This window comes from Pipra filicauda, unplaced genomic scaffold, assembly GCF_003945595.2.
Source record: "Pipra filicauda isolate LSUMZ 115617 unplaced genomic scaffold, ASM394559v2 scaffold92_size2517590_pilon, whole genome shotgun sequence".
Lineage (NCBI taxonomy): Eukaryota > Metazoa > Chordata > Aves > Passeriformes > Pipridae > Pipra > Pipra filicauda.
The window spans coordinates 1,840,333-1,853,479 of record NW_024105120.1 but is presented as its reverse complement, the minus strand read 5'-3'; the positions used below and the strand labels follow the sequence as shown (position 1 = coordinate 1,853,479).

The 13,147-nt window shown below is 39.3% G+C and overlaps 1 protein-coding gene across 7 annotated transcripts in view; it reads right to left on the bottom strand.

The window, feature by feature from the left end:
- Positions 1–13,147, bottom strand: part of INPP4B (inositol polyphosphate-4-phosphatase type II B) — a 371,943-nt gene that overhangs the window by 257,277 nt on the left and 101,519 nt on the right. The gene's annotated exons all lie outside the window — the stretch shown is intronic.

Below are 13,147 nucleotides of genomic sequence, written 5' to 3'. Positions count from 1 at the left end.
TGAAATGGAAGGAGAAAAAAAATAAAATCAACTTTGGAGCCCATCAACAAACCTACTCCATCCAAAGAACTCCTGCAAAAAAGGAGACGGATTGAACAGTTGCAGGTTCTTCATAATCACTGGTACATCTGCTCAACAAAGCAGTGCTGCTGCATCCCATAATCCCTCCTCCAACGAAATCAAACCCTCTAAAGCAGGCAGGACATAGGAGCTTGTCACTCAGACACCGTGCTGTGGTGGGATCTGCGATGCACTCAACAGAAATAGAATTAATTGCAATCCTCCAAAGAGCTGATCCATTAGCACCAGTGTGTTCGGCTGGGAGAAGAAGGAGACGTCATGGGTAATGCTGAGGCATATCTCCTCTCATGGGAATACTTCAGAATGGTTTTATATTAGGAAAGCTTTTATACCCTTCTGAAACAGTACATAGATATCCATTTTTGTTTCAGGAGCTTTTGTGTTTCACATTTGTTCTACTCTTTATAAATATTTCTCTAAAGAAAAGGTCAGTGGCAAAAGTCTACAGATACAGTCAATATCAGGCAGACATTTCAAACAGCCGAGACAAGCCAAAGTCTAAGAGCTTGAGTAAACCTAGAATAAACTAAAGGCCAGATGCATGTGATTAAAAAAAATCCAAAACAACAACAAACCACCACACACAAAGAAGAAAAAAAAAACCAAACACTGAAAACCACACAAAACAAAAATATACCACCAAAAGAAACCAAGAAACCAACAAGGTGTTAACATTTAATAAAAATTCTGGCTAAAAAATTAAAAAACAAGCAAACAAAAAACTAATCAAAAAACCAAAAGCAAACAAACAAAAGTCCCGCATAACCAAGCTCTCCCAGTCCTAGCAAAATGTATAAGATCTACCATTGTTTTCTTCTTTCCATAAAAGAAAATAGAGCATGTCAGCTACAGATGGCTTTCCCCACCTTCCACTTCTTCAGAACTTCTATTAAATAGCTACAAGAAAGCTCTAACTATCATCAAGTGCAAGCTTTTGATTAATCTGGGTAATATTTTCAGTTTTCAAAGAAGTTACCCTAAAAAATTAGGTTAATATCTTGGCCAATCCTTGCTTGTGGCTACTATTAGTAATCTTCCACAAGCAGGGACACAATAGTAGGTTTCAAATCTTTCTAATGAAGAACTACACTGTACTGGACAAATGGGTAGAAATTATAACACAAAATAAAATAAAAGAAAGCTATAAAAATAAAAGAATAAGAATGTAAAGAATTAACAGGTTTTGTAAGAAGTCACACGTCACAAACCTGCTAGAATAATCAGAAGCACTGCTGTAGCACGCATTAACTGTCTTTTAAAAAATGTTTACAAGGTCCTTGACCAATTGCTTGGAAAAATTACACTGCAAAGGCATAAAAGGGAAGCATCTTCTATTAATAGATGCCCAGGAACAATGATGTGTGTAGTAAGGTGATAATATTTGCTAATGCCAACAGAAGACTCTAACCTAAAACTGAAGGCAAAGCTATAGGATCTCAGTATTGCCACCAATCAAGTGATAAAATATTAAGTGAAATTTAGTTTTATAAGGGCAAACTGTACACATTTGGCAAAACACAACTACTTTTACAACATTGGACTTAAAATTAGCTGTCATCACTCTGCACACAAGATCTGGCAGCACTGTGGAAAATTCAGCTCAGTTCTAAGAATTGGTCAGAAAAAGAATGGGAACAGTAAAATAGTGCTGAAGCACAGCTGCCCTTTATGCTCCGTAGCTGATCTCCTCTTTGTCATGATAACCCCATGCTGGTATCAAGATGGCACAAAGAAGTCACCCTTCATCCCTAAGGCAACCAGGTCATGGCATCTGGGGGACAGTTAGGTCCTCAAGAGAAGTAAAATAGCCCCTCCCTGAGGAGGCACATTCCAGAAGCCATGAAGCACATCCTAAGTCAACCCCAATCAGAAGATTTAAAAAAACAAACAAACAAACAAACAAAAAAACCCCCCAAACTTTAAGCTTCACTTCCTTGAGATCACACTGCCCTCAAACTTGGGAGCCAGTGCAGTAGCAAGCACTGGCTAGTGAGGATCACCTGGGATGCAATTTAAAGAGCAGCACCCTGATGTATGTATATATATGCACAGCCCATCTCCCTCCTACTAAATACAACCCTCACTAATAAGTATATGGTGGGGAAAGCACAGACTAGCCAGAAGAGCTTCTTTAATGGTATATTGGGCTTCACCCACGAGTTCCTTGGGCTGGCTGCCATCAATCACTTTGCAGCTGCAAGATGTCTCTAGCTGTTCATAGACTCCTCTGGCTTCCCTTCTTCACTCATCATCCAGCTCATAAAAGTCTAAACCGAGGTTAATCAGCAGCCCCTGGCTTTAAAATCCTGCTTTGGGCCAAGAATAAAAGCAAGTTTTGCCCTCAGTGAATTACTTCAGTAGAGTGTTTTTTCTTAGGATTAGTTAACATTATAATGTAAGATGTTCATTTGGCTGGTAACCTAAAACTATTATCTGAAGAGATTGCTGCTGCCATCTACTGACAGCTTCCTTTACAAATAAAATTTAAAGTAACTTTAACAGAGGTTATATTCTAAAATGAGACAAACTAATGCAACAGAAAAGCCCAGTTTGCACAAACTGGCAGCCAGGTTACATTATCTATTCAACAGGATAATGGAACACAAATAATACTTCATATCAGGTAGAGATCCCTTACAATGAAGGAAGAGTTTAGCAACAGTGTCCTGACAAACTAGTGTATCACCTTAAACAGAAAAAATGTGATGCAAGCAATTGGGTTTTGAGATGGTTTATTTTTGTTAGTTTCTTTTTTTTAAATAAAAGGTGGAGAGCTCTTCCTTTGACTACTGATCACTCAACACTAAAGAAATGTAGGTATACTATTGAAAGATTAACTTTTAACTTTCTTTCACTGCATATTCTCTTATGAGTAATATCCCAATGCAGATTAACATAATCAAATGTGCCAGTTCTGTGCTTGGTTTGATACAGTTTTATCTTCCTCAGGGGTTCTTCACTGGAATGCATTGTGAAGTGAAACAGTTACATAGGCCTAGCAGCTCTTCTGCAGTGGATACCAACTTCAAAACACAAACCAAAACATTTCCATGGTTCTCTTAAGTGCAGATTTGCAGACTGCAGCAGGAGCCATCTCTTAATGCAGTAATAATACACTGGTATTATTAGCCTTCCTCCATCCCTAGATTTCTGTCATGTGTTAAGAGCTAATAGTCAATGAGATAAATGCCAAGTATTTTAGTTGCCATGTACTCAGCTACACACTGTTACACATTTTCTACTCAGTGCTTGCACACAGCATTTCAAAGGCTCTTTTGTTTAGCCGTCAGGTCTCCTCTAGCCCAAACCAGGCAGCTGTTACAGTCATCTCTAAAAACCATAGCTTGCATTGCAAAAACTGTCATCCAAGTCTCCCAAAATAGCTATGGAAGCTAACAGAGTCCTGATCTTGTAAACTTATCTCAAATAGTGAATGCATACTCAGTCCCAGGACTCTCTCAGCAGTCAGGCAAGAAGCTGCTCAATAAAAACATCTGCCAGACCCCACGGCTCTTTGAGAACCAGCACAGATTTCACTGCTGCACCAAGCAGAGCAAGAGCCAGTGAACTAAGACAGAACCACATGGGGATGCTCTGTAACCTTTTGTTAAATACAGTTATCCACACAATTATCTAGTCTAAACAAGACTGGTGCTTGATTACCATCAATTATGTAATTGTAACATACACAGTTCCACATATTATGCAATCACAGCACACCGATTGCTGCAGGAACAGCAGAGAACACAAACAACTATTTACAAAAATTAGACCTAGCTAATTCTATTAGATAACACTTACAAATTCAGGGATTTGCTCAGATTAAAAATTTATATATATCACCAGAGGGTTTACGAATGCAGATGAGGGATCGCAACACTCTATGATATTATCCACTGAACAGATACACAACATGGATGTTAAACCACAAAAAAGGCAGAGTTTACACACTACAGACATGTCAGCCCACATCAGGCTACATGAGAGCCAATGAACATTAAAATAAAATGGAACTGTCGTTGTGAACTTCTTGCAAGAATTATATGAAAAAAGATTTGTAAAGGTAGAATTTAGGGGAAGATAATGAGATTAAACTTTTTAGTTAGTGTCTTGTTTTAGTACTTCCTTGCTGGTTTTACAAGTCTATGAACACGTGTGCTATGTGCTGGACACAGATCAGAATCAGAAGAACTTTAAGCAAAGCTTAAATGAAGAACGACAAGTAGGAGACTGGGGAAAATCTTCACAGTGAAAACAAAGACCTTACAAAAGGAAGGACACAAGAGTTTGATGCAAAGGAAAAAGTAATGGTCAAAAAAAGAGCTAGGAAAATTATTTTTGCAAGAGCTCTAATGGATATAACCAAATGTCTTCTTTCTCAAGAACAGGAGAAGGATATTTCAGTCAATGAAAGCACAAAATTAGATTATCCCAGTCCAGACTTCTAGGTGATACAGAGCTGGAAAGAGAAGTCTATCTTAAAAAGAATCTACAAAACACACAGATAGTCAGAACACAAATACTTAGAAACACTCCTGTTGAAAGCAATGCTAAAAACGGTACAAGTAGCAGGAAGTGAAGGGATGTTTGCATCAGCCATCAAAAGCAATGGGGGGAAGAATTTGACAGGAAAGATTAAGCAGCTGTTTGATTCCCACTGAAATTGAATTCATGGCTAAATGCACAGGAAGAGGTCTCTGAAAGGCAAGATGAAAGTGTAGTTTGGACAAACAGGTATTGAAGCAGGTCTAGATGCAGTTTAGTACTGAAGAATACACAGTTCTAAGTTACATTTTAAAGTTACATATTCTCATATATGCTTCAACTCTAAGTACTGCACAGCATTAATCCCTCAAAAGAATAAAATGAACAGAAGTTGAGAATGACTAGGAAAAAGCAGAGTCACAGTCAGAGGGTGAGCTACTGTTGGAAGTAACAGTCACATGAACAAGAGATGCTTCTTAGCTCTCATTTAGAAGAGATTAGTAAAAGACTGTTCTGTAGAGTGCAAGGGATAGCAACGGGACCAGGCAGGATACTGGGATGGAAAGGCAATGGGTAACACTGTAAACAAAGTAGCAACAGACTTAAGATATCAAATAGAGTAATGGGCACAACTGGGCAAGCAGGCAGGTCAAGGACAAGTAGGCACAAAGAAAGAAAGGAGTAAAGCATGCTTACACCATAAAAAAAAGCTAAAGCAGCAGAAAACATGGAACAAATTAAGCAAGAGATGAGAGCAGACACAGAAGAAAACCGGGAGGCAAAATGGATTATCAAAGTAAGCATAGATTATATGAAAGGTCTGACTCTAACAGCAGTGGAAAGGAAGAGAAGGGTTTCACTATATGGAGAGCAAGTCAGTAACATATGTAGGCAGGAAGGAGAAGCGGCAAGATAAGGGAGGGAATCAGTAGAGCTTGATAGGATCCTGTTAAGATGGGAAAAGAGAGATATAAAGTCTTTCAATTTATAGTAAATATAGGAGCAAATAATTATTGTCATTACTCAATGGTTACACATTGCATTTTGCAGTACTGTTGGAAAGTAGACTGCAATGACAGACCTTAGTGGTACTGCACAGACTCTCAGTAACAAAAGCTCATGTCTGCTACCCCAAGCAGACATGGCATTCTGGTGTCACAGCTTACAGGGGCCTGCAGGACTCCTAAAACATGTGAGTCTGGGCCAGCACTACAACTGCTGCAGAGGAACAGCTACTGAGGAAACCAAGGGTAATACTTGTCTACTGTCTGCCCCAACTATTCCAGACAACTTAATGCTCCCCACACTACCTCTTCACGAGCAGTGTGAAGACAGCACCTTCCTCCCTCCTAATACTGCACTGGCATTATATACATCATGCTTAAGGCTGGAGTTCACAGCAGTCAGCTAGCACAGAGTTCTCTGCATAGCACTTTTCTCCCAATCTAATATGGCTGAAACCATCCCAAAATCTTGGAAAAAAAAAAAATCTACTACTTAAATTAAGGCATGCAAAAAAATAAGCATTCAAAAATGCCTTCACAGTACAACATAAGGGGCAACACAACTGGTTATTTAAAAAAAAAAAAAAAAGACCCAGCATAAGTAAGGGACTTTAAACATAAACAAGATATCTCACTGGCCTGAATGCATGACTACAGTAACAGGACACAATACACCAAGGTACGTTAAAAATCCGCAGGGATTAAGGTACGTTAAAAATCCCTTCTCTCAACACAACCAAATTCATTTGAGTTCTTCACCAAACACTGCCTGATGTTTACATATATATGCATATCTATACATGCATATGCACATTGTTATATGTATAGTCATTCCAACAGTAAGAGGACAACTCACATCCCAATTAAAAGCAGGCAGAAGCACAGGCGATGCTGGGGCTGAGAACGCTCAGAAACACACCGAGACCTCTGAACCAAACACACCGAGACCTCTGAACCAAACACACCGAGACCTCTGAACCAAACACACCGAGACCTCTGAACCAAACACACCGAGACCTCTGAACCAAACACACCGAGACCTCTGAACCAAACACACCGAGACCTCTGAACCAAACACACCGAGACCTCTGAACCAAACACACCGAGACCTCTGAACCAAACACACCGAGACCTCTGAACCAAACACACGAGACCTCTGAACCAAACACACGAGACCTCTGAACCAAACACACTGAGACCTCTGAACCAAACACACCGAGACCTCTGAACCAAACACACCGAGACCTCTGAACCAAACACACCGAGACCTCTGAACCAAACACACCTGAGACCTCTGAACCATGCAAGGGCTGATACGGCTTCTAGATCTGCCCGTGCCACAGTTTTGTAATTTTTCCCCTTTCTTCTCCATCTAGCACACTTCCCACCATAAATCAAAATCTTACCAACACAGTAAAAACATATTTCATCGAAACTTACAGATACAGATTCACTAAGCTGCTTCTCAGCACACAGATACTGCAGCACACAGTCATAACTAATATCAGACATGTAGTATATAGCCAAAAAACTCCAAATCAGCAATCACATTCAATCCCAAAGCAATGCTACATGGTGCAGCAACAACTTATTCGGTTGTTCAGACTTTAAACAGACACAGAGCACTCTCTAGAAAATTAGAATCATTGCTGAAAAAAATGGTTTATAAGTCCCTCCTTAGCCACAAGGGACACACTTATTTCAAGATGTTCTGCAGAGATCACTGACCTACAGAATGCTAAAGCACACACACACAGCAAACTGCATATTCTAACAGACCAGAAAAGGCTGCACAGCTTCAAGATATATAAAGCAATCTCATTCTAAGAATATTTAAAAGATACCAAATTCGAAAAAAAATACTAAAACTCCACAGCTATGCTGAAATGCTGAAAATATGTTATGCATGCCTGTTTGACGCAAATAAGATTCGTTGATACATTCTCACATTTTTATGGCAGAACTTACATACAACTATGCCATGCAAACCTGAGTAACATTTTCACAGCTGAGCCTCACATCAGAGCCTCAGAAATATGTCATTATTCTACTATTTTACCTTGCATGTGATTCTCTGGTTATTGATTTATGAGTCAATCTGAAATCTTACTTTCAGGCTTTTCTTGCCACATTACACTTGTGATAAATGCTATAACAACATAATTTATGTTAAGCTTTCACAAACATTACAGGAAAGCTTGTGATTACTGACAGCACAATCATTTAGGTTTGCTCATTAAACATGTCTACAAAATCTTAAGCTCAGCATAGTTAAGGCCACAGATTGGGTCTCTGGATCTGTGGGTCTACAAAAAAAATCTTTTGTTTTCCTTTGTTTCTGCACCCAAAACCTTTGTTTTTGCTTAAATTGCCCTTATCTTGATTCACAAGTTTTTATTTCATCTTATTTTCTTCTCCACGTTCTGCCGAAGAGGGGAATGATAAGTAACTTGGGTAGGCAACTGGTGTTCAGCCAAGCTCAACCTTCAGTATAAATCCCTTGAATTTAGGGTGTCAGGAAACAAGCATGTATTACAGTACAAATGTAGCGTAAAAGTTTGCTACCACAACACTGTTTAGAGGAGAGAAAAAAAAAAAGATGCCTTTATAATTTTACATGTGAAATATGACTGATAATTTAAAATCCTTTCAGTGCTCACAGCAGCTTTTATTTTCGTTTTCAATACGGTCATCCATAAACTAAATTCCTTTCCTTCTACATGATAATTTTTAAAAATCAATACATCACAAAAGTCTTAAAAGGCAACTTTTCACACACAAAAGCAGAATGAGTTTATTGAGTCAGTGCATGGACAAACTGACCTGACAGATTGGAATGGTTACCTCCATGGGATCACTAAACCACAAGCTAAGCAAGATTTACACAATAGACACTAATGACTCTCCTAGGGAATCCACTAGAAGCTATTGATCAAAAATCCATTTTTAAATAAATTCCTAAATACATATTCAAAAATAAGCAGGAATGTCAAAATGTTTACTCAAGAGAACATAATGGGCCCTCTGGAGCTATTACTGAAATGCAAAAACATAATTGTACTTTTTAGTGTATCTTTTTGTGTGTAGACTGCAAAGTAATTTACAAATCTGGTTAAGTATCAGCACTACTATTTGGGAATATTAGTTTAAACATTAGGGAAAATGAACCATAGATGGGTTAGATAGCTTCTTTCTTTACATTAGTAGCAATCACTCTGAATTCACTCATATATGGCAAACAACGGTTTAGGCTGAAATCCAGCCTTGAATAGGCATGAGGATTAAAACAGACTGAGAAAGGTCAAAGTAATATGTTTATTTCTTTACTGGAAAGAAAAACACTAAAATTATTCTGAAAGACCTATGAACAGTAAACAACAAGGAAACGACATAACATGACAAAAATATGCACTGTTCTCTCGTTTCGGGTTGTTTTTTGTTGATTTTGGTTTTTCAAAAAAACGATTGCTATAAATTCTGACCTGTAATTAAAACAAAAACAATTAGACAATATTGCAATCCTCAAAGAGATCCAAAACTTCTAATCCAAAGTGCCCTCCTATGCTAATGAAAAAAGGCACATAAGTACTTAATACTTATTACACACATTAGCAACTGTTGCTGAGCAATCTTTCTCCCTGTTTCCCACTCAAAATGAGTTCTGGGAGGAAGCACCTACCAGGCTGGAATTGGGTAGAATCTAAGTAAATAAGGAAACCCGCAGAGCACATAATTTAAGTGAGGCACATAACATTGTCTAGTTCCAAAATCCTATTTTGGACTAGGATGCGTAAGAATTGCTCCACGATTAGCAAGTACGTCAAACTTTCTTCCGAAAGCCCTGTCACACACCAGGTTCCCCAGCCCAGTCACACTGCCAGCTATGGCTTTAGGGAGCCCAGTTTCCAGTTCTGCCTTCAAAAGCAACATATACTGACTATGTTCATAGGATGCAAATGCACACATCTCCCACTTCCTGGGCAGTGGACACAAAGCTTTGTGTGGTTTGAGGACTTCACACAGGAACGTACAGCTCCCACAGGGGATTGTATCTGTGGCTGATTGACCTTGTCAGGCTAACACCTACCCACCTCCTCTATCACTCCCCCTTCTGAACAGGACTGGGGGAGAAAATAAAATTTTAATGCTTGTGGGTCAAGATGAAGGCAGGGAGATCACTTGCCAACAACCATCGCAGGCAAAACAGGTTCAACCCAGGGAAAATTAATTTAGCCTACTGCAAACTAAAATAGACTTGGGTAGTAAGAAACAAAGACAAGAACTAAAGCAGCTTCCTCCAACCTTCTTTATTCCCAAGGCACAACTTTACTCATTCATTCTCAACTCCTCTACCTCCTCTTCCACACCTCCCCAGTGGCACAGGGAAGACAGGGAATGGTTCCTCTCTTACACCCCTTCCCCCTCATGCTTTTCCCCTGCTCCAGCATGGACTCCCTCCCATGGGCTGCAGACATCAAAAACCTGCTCCAGCATGGGTCCTCTCTGTGAGCTACAGTTGCCTTCAGAAGAACCTGCTCCAATGTGGGCTGGCCAGGTCATTCACAGCATATCCAAGTGCCCCAGCACGGTCTTCCCCACAGGCTGCAGGGGAATATCTGCTCCTGCACCTGGGGCAGATCCTTCTTCTCCAACTTTGGGGCTGTTTCTCGCACTTCCCATGCAGCATTTTGCCCTTTCTTAAATACATCTTCCCAGAGGCACCACTTGCTTTGCTGATGGGCACAGCTGTGCCCCATGATGGGTCTGATGCAAAGCCTCTGACCTTTTCTAACAGAGGCCACTCCTGCAGACCCTTCTCTACTATTACTCTGCCACCTACAATTAGTATAATATGGTAGGGAACCAATCTGGGGAGAGGGGGAAACAGCAAACAACAACAAAACTGCCTACCTACCCACGCCTCAAAATACCACACCAAAGTCTGCAAAGGGAAAAAGTTTCACTATCAAATGCTGATTGTACCACAAGCCTACAAATAGGTCTACTTAGTCCACTCCAAGTCCAAAATAACCAAGTCCACTGCTAGACCAATGAAAATAAATGTCCTTAAGATGCCTAATAGGTCATTCTGCTGCATGCATGTATGAAAAAGTGGAAGAATAAACCACATTTTCTCCCTGAACTGAAAATTTACTGCCATGCTACTTGGGATTTACAGCGCAGATAAGTCGGGAAGCATCCTTTGCAATTTCATAGAGAAGATTCCTCTCATACAAGTAGCATAATTTATGTGCATTTGAACCAGAATGAGAGTCTGCCATTAAGCATTTGTACATGCAGACATGCACGTGGCTCTGACAGCAGTTAATGAATAGCAGCAAATCAGTCTTTGCTTCATGACAGTGACTTGTAGAGTTAATTGTTCAGCATTCCGATGAGTTTCCAAAACATCAAAATTACTTTTCTTCCATGTCAAGCCATAAGCCAAGCCAGATTTCAGCAACAAAAATAGGAACATGGTTTCCTCAGCGCTGTTTGGGGCACATCTTTCACACACCTCATTAGTAGCCTTGCTAAGTCAAGGAAAGAGCAGAAAATTGGCAACTATTCTTATTAAGGTACCGAATAACTTTCATCATAAGACTATTTTTTGTTATTATACTGGCAACCTAGCTCCAAAAATTTAAACATAGGTGATTTCCTATGTCAAGAATCTGCTTCAGGTGGGAAACCCGTTCATTTCCAGAATAAGGAAAGAAAAAAAAAAAAGGAAAAAAAAAGTACAGGGTACACTGCCTTCTGTCCTCACAGCACACAAATTGCTGTGGTTTTACTTAGTGTGCCTATAAATTGCATCTTTTGAAACATGGATATGAGATTCAAGAGAGATCTGTCTTTGTCAAAGAAGCCATCCTTTATAATACCCAACAGATGAAGCCTCTGAAAATGACCATTTTACAAATTCCTAGGATATAAGCTGACTAGGAAGTGCTACATCATTTAGTTTGATTCATTGTAAGACATTGCCCTTTAATCACTCAGTGGTCTCTGTACTGAGCCTAGGAGGTTTTGACATTTTAAAACTAAGCACCCACTATATCTCACCACACTTGGGCTTCACTGGCCAATCATTCCGTGATCATATGCATTTGTCTGACTTCCATTTCCAAGTCTCTCTCTTACTGTGATCTCCCTAATTAAAGTACGTACCTAATAAAATCACCTTTTGAAAACACTGACATTAATCATGTCACCAGTCTTCTTTGATAAGCTAAAATTTGTCAAATCTCCTGGTTCCTTCCATAACTTCTGCAAATTTTGAAAACCTCTTTAAACGAGGAAACCAGAATAAGATGCAGTTTTCTAGCACTGACCTAAATGTAGAGTGAAAATCACCCATCTATTTAATCAGTTCAGTCAAACTATAGCATTTCAAGGGGAATTCCCATTTATTTACTGCAAGCCTAAATCATTTCTGTAACAAGTCATTAATTGGTGTCTCACTCTCCAAGTTTCTCAAAATACAGCTTTCCATTTGAACAGCCTGAGTGGCCCTAGAGTGTTAGTTCATTTGCTGGTCCAACTGATACAGTCTCATTCCATCCATCTGTACTTCACCCTCACATTAAAAAAAGAAAGATTAAAAAAAAAAAAACAACCACCATATAGCACATGAAACTGAGTACCAATGCTCACTAAACTTTCTAGTATAGTATAGTAACATTAATTCTCCAAGTTTGCAGAGCCAAACCAAAAGCTACACTTGATCTCCTCCTCCTCCTCTCTTCACAGTTGCAAAGTTGATCAAAATATTTCCTTAAACTGTTTTACAAAATGCCAAGGCTCCCATGAAAATGGGACACTTGGAGGAACTTGGAGCATTTAGAAATTTAAAGCCCTTTACTAAAAATAGTTTCTGCAAGAAGAATGTTAATGTACAAGGGTGTGACAAAGGGGTGGCCATGAACTTGCTGTCACCTCCATAAACTTGTCAGACCATTTACCACCCAGGAGAACGCAGCTGTATGAAACTCAAGTCAGAGAAACTTTTACGTCACACCATCTCATTTGGTTTGCACACATATAGAAGTCTCTCACATGCTCCTGAACAGTGCTTTGAAAGCAAATACTGCTTCAGAAGTGTACCATATGTGCACATTCATCTCTGTAATAAAATAAGCCGCTATATCACACTGAAAAATCTTTCAAACAAAATGTACAATCTACCAAGCAGTACAATTGTTTCCATCCAACTGCTGGTCCACACAGTATAAAAATAATATGGAAGCCAGTTATAAAATACTTGCTGTTAACAGGTAAGCGTCTCAAGCTGCATCCTATTCCCTAATTCTTTACAATCCAGTGCTATTTTCAGGCAACTACAGGAGCAAGTCCATAATATCAGACAGAAAGAGTAAGAAAAACAGCAATTCCACACTTAGTGCTTGTTCATTCCAGAGGATGAGTGGCCTCAACTCCTAATAAAGCCAATGACAAATGAGGGCACTCAGCAGCTCCAGCATGTCAGGGTCAGACCCTATTTTAACAGGCCCTTCGTGTCAGGCATATAAATGCTTTTTACAGCACAGGAAGAGAAAATAATACCATTCTTTATA